The sequence below is a fragment of the Bombus affinis genome, chromosome 7 (assembly GCF_024516045.1).
Source record: "Bombus affinis isolate iyBomAffi1 chromosome 7, iyBomAffi1.2, whole genome shotgun sequence".
Lineage (NCBI taxonomy): Eukaryota > Metazoa > Arthropoda > Insecta > Hymenoptera > Apidae > Bombus > Bombus affinis.
Genome location: NC_066350.1, coordinates 15675861 through 15693832, shown reverse-complemented (window position 1 = coordinate 15693832; position 17972 = coordinate 15675861). Strand labels below are relative to the sequence as shown.

The 17972-nt window shown below is 42.3% G+C and overlaps 1 long non-coding RNA gene across 3 annotated transcripts in view; it reads right to left on the bottom strand.

Moving 5' to 3' along the window:
* Positions 1–17972, bottom strand: part of LOC126918658 (uncharacterized) — a 362464-nt gene that overhangs the window by 87655 nt on the left and 256837 nt on the right. The window contains exon 3 of one of the 3 annotated variants that reach the window (XR_007711392.1): positions 12007–15105. The exons of the other annotated variants lie outside the window; for them this stretch is intronic. This is a non-coding gene — a long non-coding RNA (uncharacterized LOC126918658). Of the gene's footprint in view, positions 1–12006; positions 15106–17972 lie in introns of those variants that run through there. 3 annotated transcript variants of the gene reach the window in all.

The window sequence follows — 17972 nt, the reverse complement described above, 5'->3', positions numbered from 1 at the left end:
TCATGGGTGCTCTGTGCGTCGTTGGTGAATGACACTCCCGCAGCGAGCCTGCCTCAAAGCCTCGAAGAAGCAGGAGCTCGTGCTTTTGATATATAGCGGCCTATTGAGTTTCGTCCCTGTACAAAGACATAAGCTCGATACAAGACCGCATTGTGGCTCGACCTCGTCGATCGACACGTCCGAGCTTATCTTCGAATTCGACCGTCGCGTCGTATTATGATTTTCTTTTCTTGGCCTGGAGCTGCATCTTTCCAGCAGACTAGACTGCCGGAGAAATTAGCCTGGCGACAATGGATGCCCAGGTATTACTGGTCGCAGGCTCCTCGATCTTAAAGGCCATCCATCATCCAAGTACGGACGCTTGCCTACATCTAATATTATCATAATGTCATCCTCGTCCATTGTGCGAAGCGATCAACGTGCCACGGTAGCGCGAGAACCGCGCGAGATTTGTCCCATCGTCGACACGTTTGACAAATAATGTTCGCGCATAGGGAGTACTTGCGATACCTTAGGAATTTCCTTCGTGTTCGAAATCTAACGAAGTTTCACGGCGGCTGCTTGAGTAGAAAAAATATATTTGAAATTTTACACGAATATGTATGTCGTGAGAATTTCGATTGGTATTATATAAAAAATGCAAGACGAAGAACGTGTTATATTTTATCTGCTTTCAAACTCTAACGATGACCACGTACGAGGAAACAAATTTCTATCCGATGGCCGACATTTCATCCCTTTGTCAGCCTCTTTTTGCAAGTACGCTAAACATTGACAAACGAGATAGCGACGCAGCAAGGAAAGAACGTAATCGACATCGTTCTCCGATATTGGTTCGAACAGACTGCGGTAAGCAAGAATAGTGATATTTCACGGTGACAGTCAGACACGGGCATAGACGAAGTGAATCGAAGCTTCCTTCCTGATCGAGCGTTTCTGCAGCTCTTATTGGGAAAGTCGAGCGCGGCATCGCGAGGTCCAAAGAGAAACCGAGAAATAGGGTTCAAGAGGCATCTTCAGGCATCGGAGAGTAAAAGTAGAGGCAACGGGGAAAGATTGAGAAAGAAAGGGAACGAAATCGAGATTTAATATCTCACAAGCTCTCGAAAACTGGTTAGAAGAGACCTCGTATTTCTGCATTTGCAATGAGCCATCTTGCCTTGCCGAATATGGACGGTTTTGATGCCTTCGAGTTTTTCTATTCTCACTCCCACGAGAAGCGTGGAAGAGATAAAAAGGAAAGGATGCGATCTCGCGGAGAATCAGAGACGGATATCCTCTCTCGTAGAATGGGAAAGTCGCGGTCTCGAATATTAAAAACCTCCGTTGATTACGTGGTTGGATATCTGTCTTCGTGTGCGAGAACGTTCACACGCGCTTACTCGCGTTGCTGCAAACGTACTCCGCTCGAGCGTGTCACGTTCGATCACTCGAATCAAGTGGCATAAACGATGATGCATGCGTCGCCAAATGACAGCACCGTCCCGTCCTTCCAAACGATTATCGCCGTCTCTCTTTTACCTCTGCCCGATCCACCGTACAGCCTCCCATCTTCCTTCCCTCTGCGTTTCTATCCCTTCACGTTTTCCACTTGCTCCACCTCCCATTCCTCCCGCATCTTCTCCCGTGAGTATTTTGACCCCTTGGGACAATCTGCAATCTCGAAACGAGTCATGGCGTTCCGCATCGTCGTCGATATGTCGTCGTCGTCGACAGAACGAGAAAAGGTTTCTCTTCTCCGCCGACCAAGACGCCAATAAATCCTCACAAACGAATATAAAGTAGCAGCGGACTAAGGCACTACACTTTGATTTCTCCAGAATGCAGCACGATCCCTTCCTACGGCCGAGACATTACGCCAGCTGATCGATGATACTCACTTTCCGCTCGATCGTCCGAAGCTTAATTCTTCTTCGGATACATAGCAACGTCAAATCGATACCCCCTGTTTTCACGTCGTTCGCGCAAAAATTCAAATTGAAAACTTATGTCTGGTACAAGATTCCCAAGTTATCTTTATCTATCAATTTCTTAGTTTTAATAGGATCTTAATCATCTCCACAAATTTGGTTGAGGGAAAGTAAGTTGTAAATTATAGATCGTGACAGTGTTCTACAGCAATTTAGATGGATGCACGTGTCAGGACTCGATAAACACCTGACAGACGATTTCAATACCGGAGAACCAGGAACGAGTCGTTCCCCTGTTACGGTGGTAAGGGCGACGGTACGCGAAAGGGGCGGCCGTGGCGCGTTGTCGAAAATGCGGTCGTATACCGTAAGCATATTTCCAGCGGATGGGTTAGGTAGCATAGGTTATCCGATGGTCCATTGGTCAGCAGAGGTTAGTCGACCACTGGCTAGTCCCTGGCCCCCGTTGCTCGTGTGAAATAGTAGCTGGCCAAGCTCCAACCTCGTACGTTAGTTCCGTTCATACGTAACCTACCTGCCAGCTCGCTCGACCCGAACTCCTCTAGACCTGGTCTTCGTCCACGTTCGTGTCCAAACTATCGTCTTCTCACTCTTCTTCGACTACTCCATTGCGCACGTACCTGTCCTAACTTCCGGCTGTAAAGGTTACGAGAAAAAGGTTTTCTGTCGACATATTTCTGCAAGTCTAATCGTCTCTCCTATTTCTTCTCAGTCACACGAGAAATCGCGATTTCGTTTGACCTTTCGACTTCCTCTAGCACGTACCACGGTGTGTGCACGCGCGAAGGTCAGTTTGATCTATGAATATCCCTTTACTCTGATTCCACGATGATTTCGTATACTCTTGCGACTTTGGGCTGGAATAAGGAAACTTGTAACCTGACCTGTTCCACAAGAAGTATTAACTCTGTGCAGGATATTGCATTGCATATGAGTAAGCGACGTTGTTCAAATAAAATTTCCTGGCTACAGGATATTTATTTCGTTACAGTCGAGTAGCTATTTAAAATATTTCGTAATTATCGTAACATATCGATGTTTGCGTAAATCGGTTGAATTGTTGTATTTCATTGTCTGCCAGCTGTTGACTGATTCTTGTTTGGAGGAAAGCATGAAAATGCTCATTCCCTATGGTGCTCATCGTTACCGTGGAAAATCCTCGGATGGAAATGCGGACCTCTTCAAAAATGTTCGCTGGTTCGGAAAATTCCGAGTTTTTCGTAACGAGATCCGTACGATATCCCCGGCTCGCCCCCCGCCCTCCCCCGTTACGACCGGTTGATTGTTAAACGGCCGATCCCACGAAAATGGAAAACGTACGAAAACAAAAATAGAACAACTGTGTTTTTCGAGTGAGTTCAACACCCACTGGTTGAAAATAACGAAGTGCAACTTTCAAACTATAATTCCGTGCGACACGAGTTTTCGCACGCGTAGCCAGTTTAGCCGTCGAAAATATTTATACCTTGAAATTCGTTCCTAATTCAACGGTTAACGAGCTCCAGCGGAAAATACAGACATCACGGGTAAAGTAATCATTATTTTTGTGCGTATAACACAGTTAGAAAATAATGCAAATCGTGTTCCAACTACAAAGCGTGGATATCATTTAAAAAAAAAATAGCGAAATATTCAGTTGTTTTGCCAGCTCTGTCTGGAATTCAGCTGCGTGTACCGTAAAAACTGATATTTTGCAGAAACCAGTGAAGCGAAACTACAAGTTGTTCCTCTAAAAAAAAAAAAAAAAAAAAAAAAAAACAAAACCAGGATCGACTAAAAAATATATTATTATTCTCTATACGATTTACTGCAAAATTTCTAGCGTACGTATCACACACGCGTCAAAAATAATAATTAAAATAATAAAAAATCGATATTAAATAAATTCATAACGTGCTCGAAATGAATGCGAAGCACTTGGCTTTTCTATTTCATCTACCATTTCTCTTCTCTTAATACTTTCTCCCTCTGTTTTAACGCGTTATTATCGGCTATCACCCGTCTAAAATCACAGGATAGGGGCAGATTTCATGCAGAGACGGTCGTGCCACTTAGCGAACTCGAATTTACCATTAACGTATCGAATATCGAAATTTCGGCTAGATATAACGAACCTTCAAACGAATCCACGTTGCGTGCCGTGAAACGTGCTAATTTTCCAGGCTGGACGAATCCCGTGGTCGACTGGTATAGCGCACTCTTGAAAACATTGTTATGTCGATACTCCGTTGTTCGCGTACCGTTTGTCGAGTTTCATTTAACGCCATTGAACGACCTGGCCACTCCATACGGTATAATGTGAATAGAATTACATAACGAGCTGTACCTACTTTGTTACATGGTAATGCAGTGATTACTGTTTCGGCGTGAATCGAACTGGATTTTCGGTAACCATGTAAACACCTCGTGACTAGAAATTATTTGACAGTAGTCAATAAACTGTGAATTATACGTAATATTAACGAGATAAACTGTAATTTTCTTGACCAAACCGGAAACCGTTATGGTGTCGTACTTTTGCATGTCGGATCGTTGACACCCGTCATGTCGATCGTTGTAAAAGGATTGGTCGGAATCGATTGCGAATTAATTTCTGTAAACGATGCACTCCGTGTTAATTACGACCAATATTGATTTGCTAATAAGTGGGCAACGATCCATCAACATTTGCCCTATGAAGTCTATAACGTGTGATCAAAAATTATCATAATCGTGTGGTGAAATATAATATTTAAACTGTTTGAAAGTATTTCAGATATATATACGTATTTTCCCTCATTTTGTAAAATATGTCATAAAATTGGCGTACGAGTATTTTTTATTCATTTTGTCCCGGTCTTTGCTTCCTGCTTTTATCTCATTCTTGCCGCAATCCAATTGTTTCTCTGATACCGATAGAGCATGTTTGCAACGAGCTTCTTTTGCTTCGAGATAGGCAAACTTTACAAAAGAAATTCAATTGAACGACCACGTGCACAGAACGCCGGCATTAGAATTCGTTTCGTGTAGGTTGCAGGGAACGAGCGCCGGTGGAGAATGCCGGGGTCATCCGACAAAGAGGCAAGTGCACTGCTCGTGACGTTTATCATACTTTATTACCTTTGCTTGCGAGCCTCATTGTTCGTCCGTCTGTTTTGTTTCCGGTTTTAATTTGGACAGCGCCCTCCCTCACGACCCTCCCGGTCATTATCCCCCGAATGATGTGCCAATGAAGTTGGCACATTATCATTTTCCGTTTCCCTTTCCTACCCAGACGCATTAAATGCAGCTCGGTCAACGGCGATATTTACACCAGAGGATGTATCGCGGTCGTTTGCATGCATGCGCAGCTGTGACAAGGACACTCGTGGAAGATGCATAAAAAATGCATGCATACAACCCTGCGAGATAATTTACCTTCACACTTCCTGGATTCTAAATCTCACCTACTTCACCTCCTTATAGAATTTTCTATTAAATCACCAAAGAACATCGTACTACTATATCAATATATATTTTGAGCGATCGATTCCGAAAACAGATCAGAAGTTTCTATAAATTAAAAACGATCCGTCCACGATTCAGTCACCGTCGAGCACAAAACCTTCTGTTGCTGGCGAAAAATAACATGTAACTTCGTTTCAAAAGGTAGTACACATTCCCACGCGTGATGAAATGAATTATACAGTTACAGATAGAGTTACAAAGTTATTTTTAACAGATAGCACCGTGAAAAATACCCAACGTTATCGATACGATAGGTCAAGGCTCGGTTCGGTAGAAGGAGAAACAGCCAGCACTGGCCGGACAGCAAGAGAACAACGCGCTACCGTAAACTGCCATATAGAAAACAATCGCGTTCTTCCATTACTCGCGTTAATAGCGAATCAGCTCGCCTAATCCAGGCTTAAACGATTTTCTCGTTACACCTCCATCGAGTGGAGACGGGCCGCGCGAATCGTCGAAGGAAAAGCGAATCGTTTCGTCTCGCGTGCCTCCTTTCTCTGCCACATCCCATGAAATTATTTTCGAATCAATTCGAGGTCCCCGACGGGCCAGACAGAGCCATCCTATTATCCGCATTGTTACTTCCCTTCTAGCCAGTCTTTTTCTTCGTTCGACGAAGGTGACGGCTTTCCCATTCGTCCCGCCAGCCGTCTCGGTTCTCTTATTTCCTTCGGCGTCGTGGATACAATGTCGCGAGCGTCTCTCGTCAGATTGCCGTCTCCGGGCTAAGAAAGATCGCGCGGTGAATTAGCCGGCCGATTAAACACGAGCTTTGACAGCAATTTCCTGTCATCGGCATTTGTTCCGCTTGGTGTCGCGCCATAACACAATAACGACTCGTCTCTGTTTTCCTCTGTCGATGCAATTAGAACGCAGCTGCGCGACAGAACTTAGAGAGACCATTTTAGATCCGCTTGATTAACCGAGGATTTCCTTTCGCAGCAAAATATCAGTTTATGAATCGCTATGATCATGTCGGGATCGTTTCGCGCTAGCTTCTAATCACGTTTTATTGTTGATGTAAAGTAAACGAGGAGAGATCGTTGGAAATAGAAGTAGGTAAGGACCACAAACCATAGCACGAAGACATTTTTAAGATATTCTATATCGAAATCAAAATTTATATTTATGCGATGATTGTTCGATCTTTTTCCTCGTGAGTAATTGTGATTTTTATCGTGCGAGAAGGTTAATGCCTTCATTCTTAAAATACCAATCGGTATCATTTCACAATGATTCGATGTAAAACTTCGCTGAATCTTGGTTCGTATTATACTTCTCTATAATTTTTTCAAATTTCTCATTTCTGCACATTCGTTAACGCAATTTTCCTTAAATTTAGAAAGTAAAAAACATGCTAGTGTGTTTCGCGGAAAAGAAACGAGCGGCATTTCAGATTAATCGCGGTGAAATGGAATGGAGCAAAGCCGAAAACAGACGAGCTCGGGGTAAGCAGAACTGGAGGCGAAACATTAGAAAATAAGCGCCGTAAATCTTCCGGGCCTATACATCAAGCTCTTTCGCGTCGAAAATATATTATGCAATCAGGAATAGGGAAAGTAGTCGTGCGGCGGACAGTAACAGGGGAACTGGCAGGAAAAATGAGTCGCATAACCCGATATATCTAACGTAGTCCGTGTTTCTTTCGCAACGATTTTGCAACTGGGTCACGACTACGAACAAAAATTCCCAATCCGACTACCATCCTCAACCTCGTTAGCTGTAACTATCGTACGAAACGAACGAATATATACGGGGTTGAGCTGGAAAATTCGTACACACGTACGCGTTGGAACGAACGAGTTTTTTCCGAGCGGCTGTTTCCCCGGCTTTTGATTAAAATCAAAAATGATTTATTCCCATAGCTTGATCTCTCGCGGCCACCACCCTCCCTGTATTCCCTCCCCTTTCTTCTTTTCCTCGTACTCGTTCATATGCAGTTCCGGTTTTCAAAGCTCCCAATTTCGATGTTGATTCTCGTTCTACGTCTGTATCTATTACCAACAATTTTTAGATCAGTTAACAAGTTGCTCCCTATTCCATTCAACTCAATTCTCTTTAAATTTCGACGTGCATCCTGTAGATGGTACAGAATTCGATGCAACGTTTAACAGGCGATTCGACTCGCGTCAGCTCGTTCTTCGATGGCCAAACATACCAACGATTTTTGGCTTCGACATTTCCTTTTCCTCTCGTACTTGTCTATTTTGTTCTGCCACCTTTTTCTCTTTTATATCTTTGTTCGTTTGAACGTTAGCGATCCCGCTATTAATAGCCGTTGACGGGACTCTGGCAATAACAAACTACGACATGGTTATGGACTCTTTCGATCGGCGTATCGCGGAACGATAACGTCTACGCCAACGAAGAACGACGAGTGTGCAGTTCGATCGACTTTGGCTGTCTTGTCTGGACCAATTTCAACGCGGGCAATCGTGAACGATTCGATGCTGGTTCGGGGAATTAAACGAACCGTCGACAAGGATTTTTGTGTATCAATGGCCGGAATTAGTATGCATAAACGTCGAATAACGTACGGATTAAAATCGATCGACTTGTTCCAATCGTGTTTCGCTCGGAAAATAACCGGCCGCCATTTTTTGACTTCTCCCTTTAAATCGTATAAATTCTCATTAGCGCGACAATGCTGTTTCGTCGATTTCACGAGAGCCGTTGTTCGAAGCGTTTCGCCACCGCGTTTACCGTGTCGCCATTCGCCGACGTTTTATTTAATATTTTACGCGTCTCGTTAATGTTTGCAGCATGATTCATCGGCCGAGGAGCGAAATTCGTGACGAATCACGATCGTTCGCGCGGTTTTGTTTGCGTATTTCATGAAAAATGGTTGACCCTTTTCAAAATAATTGAAATATGCGCACCTTCGCCGGAAATTAAATTAACTTATTCCACCGAAACTTTTCCAAAATCGAGGCTTATCTTATATACGATGGCTCGTAACGCTTTATCGATGTAAGCACAGCGGTCGGGTTTCTATACAGTGTTAATAAAATTTCAAATTGTTTCGCATAACGCTCATAATATATTCGCAAGAGCAGTCTATAAATATTCGTATATCTTCGCGAGTAACTGTAAAATCAACTAGCAAATAAGGAAGAAAAGCATCTGGTAAAATGGAGAAAAATCAGCTTCATCGGCGTAAGCTTTTTCACGGGAAAAAGAAATCATTCATTCCCACGACAAGATTGCGCTTCGCTATCTCGCCGGCGTTATCGAAACTTCTCGTTCCTTTTGGTTTATGCAGCAGCGCGACCTATCAAGCGTTATCTGTGGCCGGGCCGTCTTCCCAGGCAACGTGGTAGGCTGGCTTTTCCGCATGCCTTATTCAACGTTTCGTTGGATATTTATGGAATTTAAATGTTTTTAAATCGATACACCGAGCTGAGCCTTAACGTGCGCGTCCCGGCCCTTTACGGGCGCGAACAAGCGCGCCATCGCCTCGTACTACACGCGCAGGCTGAGGTAACCAAGTAGGGCTGAACGATGATAATGAGCTAATAGAGGAGTTGACAATTACCGCTATTAGCGCCAAGTCTATGAGAAGACAAGGGCTTCCGGTATAACCGATAGACAACGTTGTTAAGACGAGTCTGTCGCTACTACGAAGCGAGGCGAGGAAACATCCGCTTGGCTGACACGAGCAAGCACAAACAGAAATTTCCGTGACACGATCATGCATAATGGATGGTTCCGGCCCGTAGGATATCGATCGACGAGATCTACGGTAGCTTTTCGTGACGGAGAACCCTGCTCGATCGCGTTGAAGAAGTTGCGGAAGATTCGATAATTATCGACTGGAATTTACCAAGTTTCGATAATCCGATGAAAGGCAAGGCACGTTTATCTTCCCCGAGAAAAGGATTACCGCCCATCGATTCGGCTACTCCGATCGATCCTAATAAGGATCTGTTTGCACCGTCCAAATATATTTTGCTTACCGGTGAGTTCGATCTCAAGAGGATTCTCAATAATTGACCCATTAAAGACCTACTTTGCACTAACATCTTATTTAAAACTTCTTTTCCACTTTTCTACTTTACTTTAATATCGCGATTAGAGAAGAGATTTCCAATTCACTATCTCGCCACTTCTTTTTCCACTTAGATTTTACGAGTATATGGAGTTTGATGATACGATAAAGTCACCAATATCTTGTATTTCGTAAAAATAAGCTAAAAAAGTTTCGCGAATTCTTGTATCGTGGTACGGTTAAATCTTCCATCCGATTAGAAGAAGAACGAAAGTTACGAGTTTCCTTAACATTTGTTCCAAAAAATGAAGAAAGTAATCGCAGCCGTAAAGCCGTAAAGCCCCGTAAAGCGTATTTAATAAACGGCGTAAAGCGTGCGTTCGCGTGGCTGTTTTTCGCGCGATGAGGAAACTTTGGCGCTTTTTGTGCGCTGTTTTTAGTTTTCATGGTATCTACCTTCAGCCCGTACGTTTTAAACTCCGCCGCTAATCACCGTAGCATTCTTGTAACATGCGTGGCAACGTGTGTTTTTTTCTTTTTCAACGAGTTGATATTCCCGGAGGTCGGAAGGGAGAAGACTCGAGATATTTCGCCTAATTAGCCACGTTCGCAGCAGTTTCCGGGTGTTCGAGAGCTTTATATCACGGGTATGCGCTGCGAGTTAAGGGGAGGAGAAAAAGAAATTCCCACCCTCGTGGAACAATGCTTCGCTCGCGGGATATGTTACGTTGGGTTACAAGTCCACGTGCTTTAACAAGGCCCGTGTTTAGACCGCTCGGTCAGGTCGGGGCTTGCCAGAGAACTGGCTGAACGGCTGATGTTAATTATTTTTACGAAATCGGCTGGTGCCGGTTCTACCTTTTTTGGGAGCAACCACGAACATACATACCGAGGGCTACCGGTTTCGAGAAAAAACCGCCCATTGCCTCCCAGGCTAATGATGTAACGATGAATGAACGACGTTCGAAACATGGACTGAAAAACATGGCTCGCATGGTGGACTTAGGAACATAGCTCTGGTAATTTTTTTATAGACCGTGAAACACGAATGGATAGAGAGATGTATGGAATGTATAAAATATGAAACCGACGCATTGATTTCGTATACCAGGGGGTAAATTTTGAATAGGCAAATTGGAATAATTGTTTTGGGAGGCAGGCATGAAACACAGGGAGCTAATTAAATTTTGTTCCAGTCCGTTGTTTAATTCTGGTTGGGAATAATTTTTAAATGAAAGAGGAAATGAGGAAAGTATGGTTATTACGGTTTCCACTAAAAACCTTTTATCCTTGTAGGAAACCGCGAAACGAGGAAACCACGATTTTCTATCGAACCGAAGACTCTGTATCAAATCATCCAGGCGTCGATGAATGTGTACGTTTTTCATTCGACTGACGAGAACGAGAATCAGGAGAAGGAAACTATCGGAACGGTACATAAGATTTTCAAGTAGTCGAGGTAGAAGATTGATTCACCGGGATAACTTCGAAACCATTTCCGGTACGTTGTTCCGCCTCGAAGCTGACAATTTTTTCATTTTTTTGACAATCAAAGGTTGAATCCTTGCCGATATTCCTGCTTCGACACTCGCGTTCATTCTGTCATGCAGACTCCTTCCGTTACGATCGTAAGTGATTTCGTGCACCCTATTGGAGATCTATTTCTTTCGACTTCTTACGTTCGAATCCTTTATTTTCCTTAGATTTTCCTTCCGTCTTCTATTACCTTTCGATTTAGAAATCGAAGACATCCGAAGAACTGTTTCATTCCACCGTGAAACCAGTGTGCTTTGTAAACTCCATGACGAAAAACAATAAAATGTGTTTTAGATATTTTATTAAAGAATATTTTGCTTTTATTACAAATTCTAGTATTATTTCATACGTAAAATACTTCAGCTATTTTTAATTCTCAACATAAAATGTAATCAACGACATTTAGAGCAAACCTGAATGTTATAATTAATTAAATATACACGTAACTTCGATGTATTAACTTTGATATTATAATAAATAACCTTTGGCTGTTTAAAGTACGAGGGAACAATTAATCGATTGATTGGTATCTCGCAGCATCAACTTCAACCACCGCAACGATACATGACCGAATCGAATTACGTCGAAAACGCAATTGTTAGCGCAAAGTGTTTCCAAGTGTTTCTTAAGAAGATTTTGCATTTCAAATTATCCCTGGCCTACGAGTATTCACAGAGAACCATGATTCAATGGCTGGAACCAAATGATATTCCAAATTATGCACGGACGATCGATTCGATAAATTCCCTAGAATGTCAGCACCTTGACCCGCCGCCATAATGCGAATCGCGATCTATTGACTCGTACGCATAATAGTGCTCTCAGTCTAATGCGCGCACCACGGTGCATCACAACATCAACGTCTTAGGATAATCTACGTCAAGCCACAAGATCGCCGCAGCTGTAACAGACGTGCGGTCCGGCCATTGTTTTACCACAAAATAATGATCGATAATTAATTCGGCGCGTGATAATGGAGCAAGATATTGCGATCGAGGTTTGGTTCGCGTTAAATAATCTTCAAATATATTATCGTACACTTCGCAGTGTGTACAAAATCAGGAAATAAACTACATTCCTTTACACTTAATCGTTAGTGTATCGAAAAACACTGCACCATTTTTTTCTTTTAAGCAACTGTATGAAAATTGTCAAAACTAGAATACGGTGTGAAAGTACTTGGTAAACCAACGAATTACAGCTTCCAAACTGAACGACGACAAATATTTGCTTTCGAACGACGATAAACTTCTCTCGCAGCGTGTGCAGGAAAAAACCAGTCGATCTATAAACCCACTCGACTGACTTACAAAAGAACAAGCCAGTACGAAATCAAAGGCGTTCGCCTACCAGACGACCAATGCGGGGAACATTAGGGGGCAAGTTTTTCGCGCCCCGTTAAGTTTGGCAGTGGCACGGCCGAGCCTGGTCAGCAGTATGCGACTTTTATTGCTAATGCAATCTGTCAGTTTGAAGGAACGTTCTGGACGGTCCACTTGCTCACGAAGAAGGCGTTGATGTTGAGGCTGGTACATGTAGACGGAAAATATGGAGAGGCACGAAAGTCGATGCGGGGGACTATCCGTCACGAGCCGTGCGTGGTAAAACGTGCTCGAACGATCGTGGATCCTGGAGGGGGGTGGCAAAGATGTAACAAGAGGGGCGCGGATGGTAGTTTTATGCAAGGGACGGTCGTTAATCAATCACGGAGTCCGTGAGTCCATCGTGCTGGGTGTCACGACCGGAAGGGCGAGAGTGATCGAAAGTGAAGGGGTACGGGAAGGAACGATAAATATTGTTTTTGCCAGCATCCTTAGGACGTTCGCAGAACGATACGCGGCCAGTTTTCAAGCAAACCTGCATCAGGGGGAAAAAGTTCCGAACTTGTCGGACCTGTTTCGAGGAAGCCCGTTTTTACGCCCCCGCTTACGCGCGCGCCGCTCTTCGTGCTTCATTTTATTCTCGCCGCTTTGTCTGGTCGCGATTTCGAAAGTTCGTCCCTGGGAAACACTGACTCGGATCGCTTTCCCCGAATTACACGGAGGCCTTTCACTTTCGAAAGCGTTATCGAAGAAGAAAAATATTTTAATGTGGTTTTATATAAAACGTTGAAAACGTTGAAGCGAGAATGTATTATACCAGTGCGGAACGCAGTTAGCTAAGCTGTATAAATTGTTAAGCGCTCTCGCAACGCAAAGGATGGGGAAGCATTAGAATTAACGCGATATTATGAAATGTAGTAATGTAAGGATCGAGTAAAATTCATTATTGTATTAATTATTTGATCAGGATAAAATTAATACGTTGTATCAGTTGTTGTAAAATATGATAGTAGACGGAAGAGATCGCAGAGTTCGAGTTAAATTTGCGAAGGTGTTAATTATTATATTCTGAAATAACGTTATAAATTGATGTACGTCCGCGCGTTTCTATTGTTATTGCGTACAAGGATTTTCGTTTATGTGTGTACCGTTATTCGCGGTCACTCGATAGCTGTAGACCAAATTTATTTTCAGTTGTTATCTAGAAATGCCGGAAAAATGTTCAAATGTAAATTGCTATACCGAAAATTAACAATTCTAGAGGAGAGATTATTTTAAATATAATTCTATTGTTTTAAAATTTGTTAGTTATGGAAATTGTGTCTACATACGTCGCTTCATACCTTTGTTCTCTTCATTTCCTTCGTCTTAACGTTATTTTCTCATTCTGCTCTCTATTTAGCTCGTTCAACGAACTAATTCAAAGATTTTTCTACAAGTTGAAGCGAAATTTTTAAAATTGATCGCTTCTTAGCAAAGCAACATCAATCATAGCCTGCTCTCTGATCGGCGAATTGCGTGATCTGGTATTTTTGATAATGGACCGAATATTCGTATTTATTAATAATTATGAGATCGAATGATGAGTTTCATTATTACCATGCATCACATTCTTTGATAATTATTATCCATCAATAAATTATTATCTCAATATTCATATCCCTCAATTTTACTTGACAGATTATAAATTTATCATTATGATACAAGATCCCTAAATATTTTACTGCTACTTCATTCATCATTTCTTTCTCTATTTAAACAATATGTACACACGATTCCCAATTGTGTCCAATATACATAAATACCTGATCATCAAACGTAATTTTATATACAGAATCACGTTGAAAACGTAACAGACGGTTATGAAATTTTACGAATCATACTTTCTTATAATAAATAAATTTCATCTGAATACAATAAATTTTCCTGTCATTTTCCCCTTCCAATATTGTACTCCAAAACTCTATACAGAATATCCTATATCGACCTATTCGTATAAATATTACGTACGATTTTATCGAAGAATTTATAACGCGAGGCAAAAGATTTGATAACGATATCGTTATCTTGATGTTGGAGATAAAAATAGAACCACAAATTTCCTCCTGACACGCGGAATGCTGAAACAAGACGACATTGCGAAACCGAGCTTAATCGCGCAGTTTTTCCGCGACCGATTACGATCCGCAGGCGTAACGTTCGGATCGGTTATCGATCAAAGCGAAGTCGAGACAGAACGCACGCAACAGCCGGCGGCAATTCGCAGCAAGGCGTGGTCTTTTCTCTTCATCCGTTAATCTCCTGCAACCACTCTAATCGCGGCAATTCGCGTCCCAACGATGCTATCAGCCACGCAATACTCACGGGAGCGTAAGAGTCCGGTGACCGATAGAACCGGCTAATCGTCGACGAATACTAATTACACACCTCTAATCACCGATTCTCCGAAACGACAGGTCGATTGTCTCGTTGTCGTCACGAATTTACGCCAGACTCGATAATTCCCTCTGCGTTCCATCCGCTCAAACGAATCTATTCTAAGCGACCGAGCAAAGATTTTTAAGGATCCTCGACCATTTAATAATTTTCTGCAAGGTAAAAGCAAACACCATAAAGGAAATTCCTTTGGTCTGTTCGACCGAAGTCCTTCGATCCGAAACGCGTTCATTATTGATACGACTCGCCGTTTGGACGACAGCTTAACGCCTCTTTGCTATTTAATGACGGTGTCAATAAGGATGGCGCGCTACTTACGTGCTAAAAGCCACGACGAGAATAGCGTGAAACTGGTACACAGACTTGCTTACATATTCTCGACTGGAAGAACTGACTGCTTACTTACCTGAAACACGAAAAATTTCGATTATTAGTTGATTTATCGAGTAACATTAAGGAGAAACTGGCGGAAAGGAGACATGGCTTATTGGAATCGTCTGGAACATCGGGTTTTATAACGAAAGGTCGGCTATGGACGGAATAATTGAAAAGAAGGGAAGAGGCGAGCTTTTAGGAAAGCCTCTCGATGGTACTTAAGCCGTCGTTCTTTTTTGGCCAGTCATTTCTTTTTTTTTTTTTTACGTCGCAATGGACACCGAGTTTTTAACGCCATATCCCTCCGGAGACGCGATAAAAACTGATCCTGGAAATTTTGTAAATGATTTATCGACTTCCATTTAGGTAATTTAATGGAAGATGGGAAATTGGGGATGAGCCTTGACAGAGGTTTGAGTTAGGTTTCACTGACAAGATAATCGCTTCGTTATTATATATGAGTAAATTGAATTACCTCCGTTATCCTTCGGACCAATGTAGTATAATAAGTATTAATAAAGAGTAACGTTGTCGACAAAAATCGAAGGTAAAGTAATTAAGAGAAATAATTAATAGGATCTGCGATATCTTTAATAATATTCTACCACGTTTAATCAACAGTTCCCTCGTTATTAATTTTCAGCAAGAAGAAATACTCGTTTAAAAAAATGCTCGCATATTCGCATTTATGGGCGTTCTCGCTCGTGTTATCTCGAAGAAAAGAAGGACTAATTATGACGCACGGTTTTTAACAGAGCACAGAATGGAGGCGTACTCTCATTCAAATTAGCCGAGCTGCATAAACGCAGCAGGCAAGTGGCGTGGACGCGATATCCTATCGGGGATGAGCTTAATAGCGTTAATATTAACTAAGCAAACGAGCGAATGGAGTCATATCAGTCGTGCACGCACGTGTATCGTGAAACGTGTGTTCTCTCGTTGAAGCTTGCACCTCGGAAGGTGTACCGTTCAACTTTCCCCTATTATAACCCGTAATTGCAACAAATATTGTCTGTTCAACGCAATATGCTGATTTATCTTTCCTCAGATCGTCTATCGAGAACAGTGTTTCAACTAGTTTAATACCTGACTGAATAATATTCCTTGTGCAAACTGTTTAAACGCGAGAAAGATTGAAAATGTTGTCATAAAATATTTGTTCCGATTTCTTTCTCATTTCGTTTCCTCGTTTTAAAATTATAGAATTGTAATATAAGAATTCTTTTGTCTCAAAATTATAATATACAACCAAAGCTCAATTAACAGTTTCAAAACTGCAAATTATCATCTAAACATGACACGACGTTGAAACATAGCACGCTCATAATGCACGAGGAGAAATTTTAAAGGAAATCTCGTTTCAACGATTGAAATCTTCTTGCGTGTCTCTTCGCATATCGCGTTAATAGATCTCTCGTCTCACTGTATTTGTTGGCGAAATGAAAAGTAGAGAAATCATATCGATCGCCGAAGACAGCGTAATATGAATCGTGGAATGTAATGAAACGAAAGCTTGATTTTCTAACGAATTCCCGAGGCAATTAAAAGCACGTCAGATGACTCCACGAGAAAAGGTCCGTGTAATTGTCCCACGCTTTTAAATATCACGGCGGATACCGCTCCCCTGAAATTAACTTAATCAAAAAACTCATCGAACACAAAATAAAACAGCGTTCAGTCATACCGTGCGTCATACGTGTAACACGGTCGCAATCCTTCTTTTTTTCAAAACGACAACCCGTCCAATTTCCGCAACGTGATCTCAGTACAACCGAATCGAGCGCGAAACGTAGTCCAGGAATCCGGTAAAACCGGTTCTTAATAAAAATGAAATCAAATTTTACATCGATTCCCCCGACTCGGCCAACAAGTTCGATCTTAAATTTCCAATCTTGAACTTTTGCAACACGTTTCATCGCGAAGTAAAAGAAAATAAAAAAGAAAACCTAACCGAAAACCACGGATATTTCCTCGCTCGTGGTAACCAGTTCTCCCTATAACGATTGCGTAAATCGGCAATTTCCTACTTCGCGCTTCTCGAGCGTTAAAGTCGTTCATAAACACAGGTTCCGTCGTGATCGGGAGGGATCTCGATGGTAACGGGCTCGAACGCGTTTAAAAACGTGGAATCGATGAAAAGAGCGCGAGGAAAAGAGACGCTGCGTAAATCGCCGAGGGATAATCCTGATGGGGCGCGTTCGTTGCGCGGCAACCGTAGCGTCGATTCAAAAATTGTAAAAGGGTCGAATCACGGACCGGCTATTTCGCCGAGGGAAAGTTCGAAAGCAACGGGCTCCCAATTTTTATTCCACGGCTCGTTCCTAATTGGCCGGGACCGTGCATTGCCTTTCGCTAATTTATTTATCGACAGAACGACGGGCTGCCGCTTTCTGAGCCTCTTCTTCACCAGGCCAGGCAATTTAATCCGCAGTTACGTGCTTCCCTTTCAATGGAGATTAATTCTCTGGTCGCTAACGGTGATGCTTGTTATATCCGCGATTCTGTTACACAGCTTCTGCGTAAATCTGGTTTTTCTTCGTATCGTTATGCTTGTTAATTCACTGAGATATTACGATCAGCTTTGGCTAACGTTATAACGTTTAATCACGAGCTTCGCTGTTCATACCGCATATTTAAAAAATTGGAGTTAAAACTTAGAAGTGTAACTCTCATAGAAACAAACAGAGATATCACGAAGCACGTAGACTCCCACGAATCATTAGAACTACGTGAATATATAGCATAACACGGTCGTTCGCCAAATTTCTAGCGACGCTTAAACATTATGGTGTACGAGGAACCAGTTACTTGGCTGGATAAATTGAAACAGAGAATTGGATCTACCTTTGAGAAATGTCAAAGAGAAAGGGGAGATCTCTGAACGCGTGCACACACCTC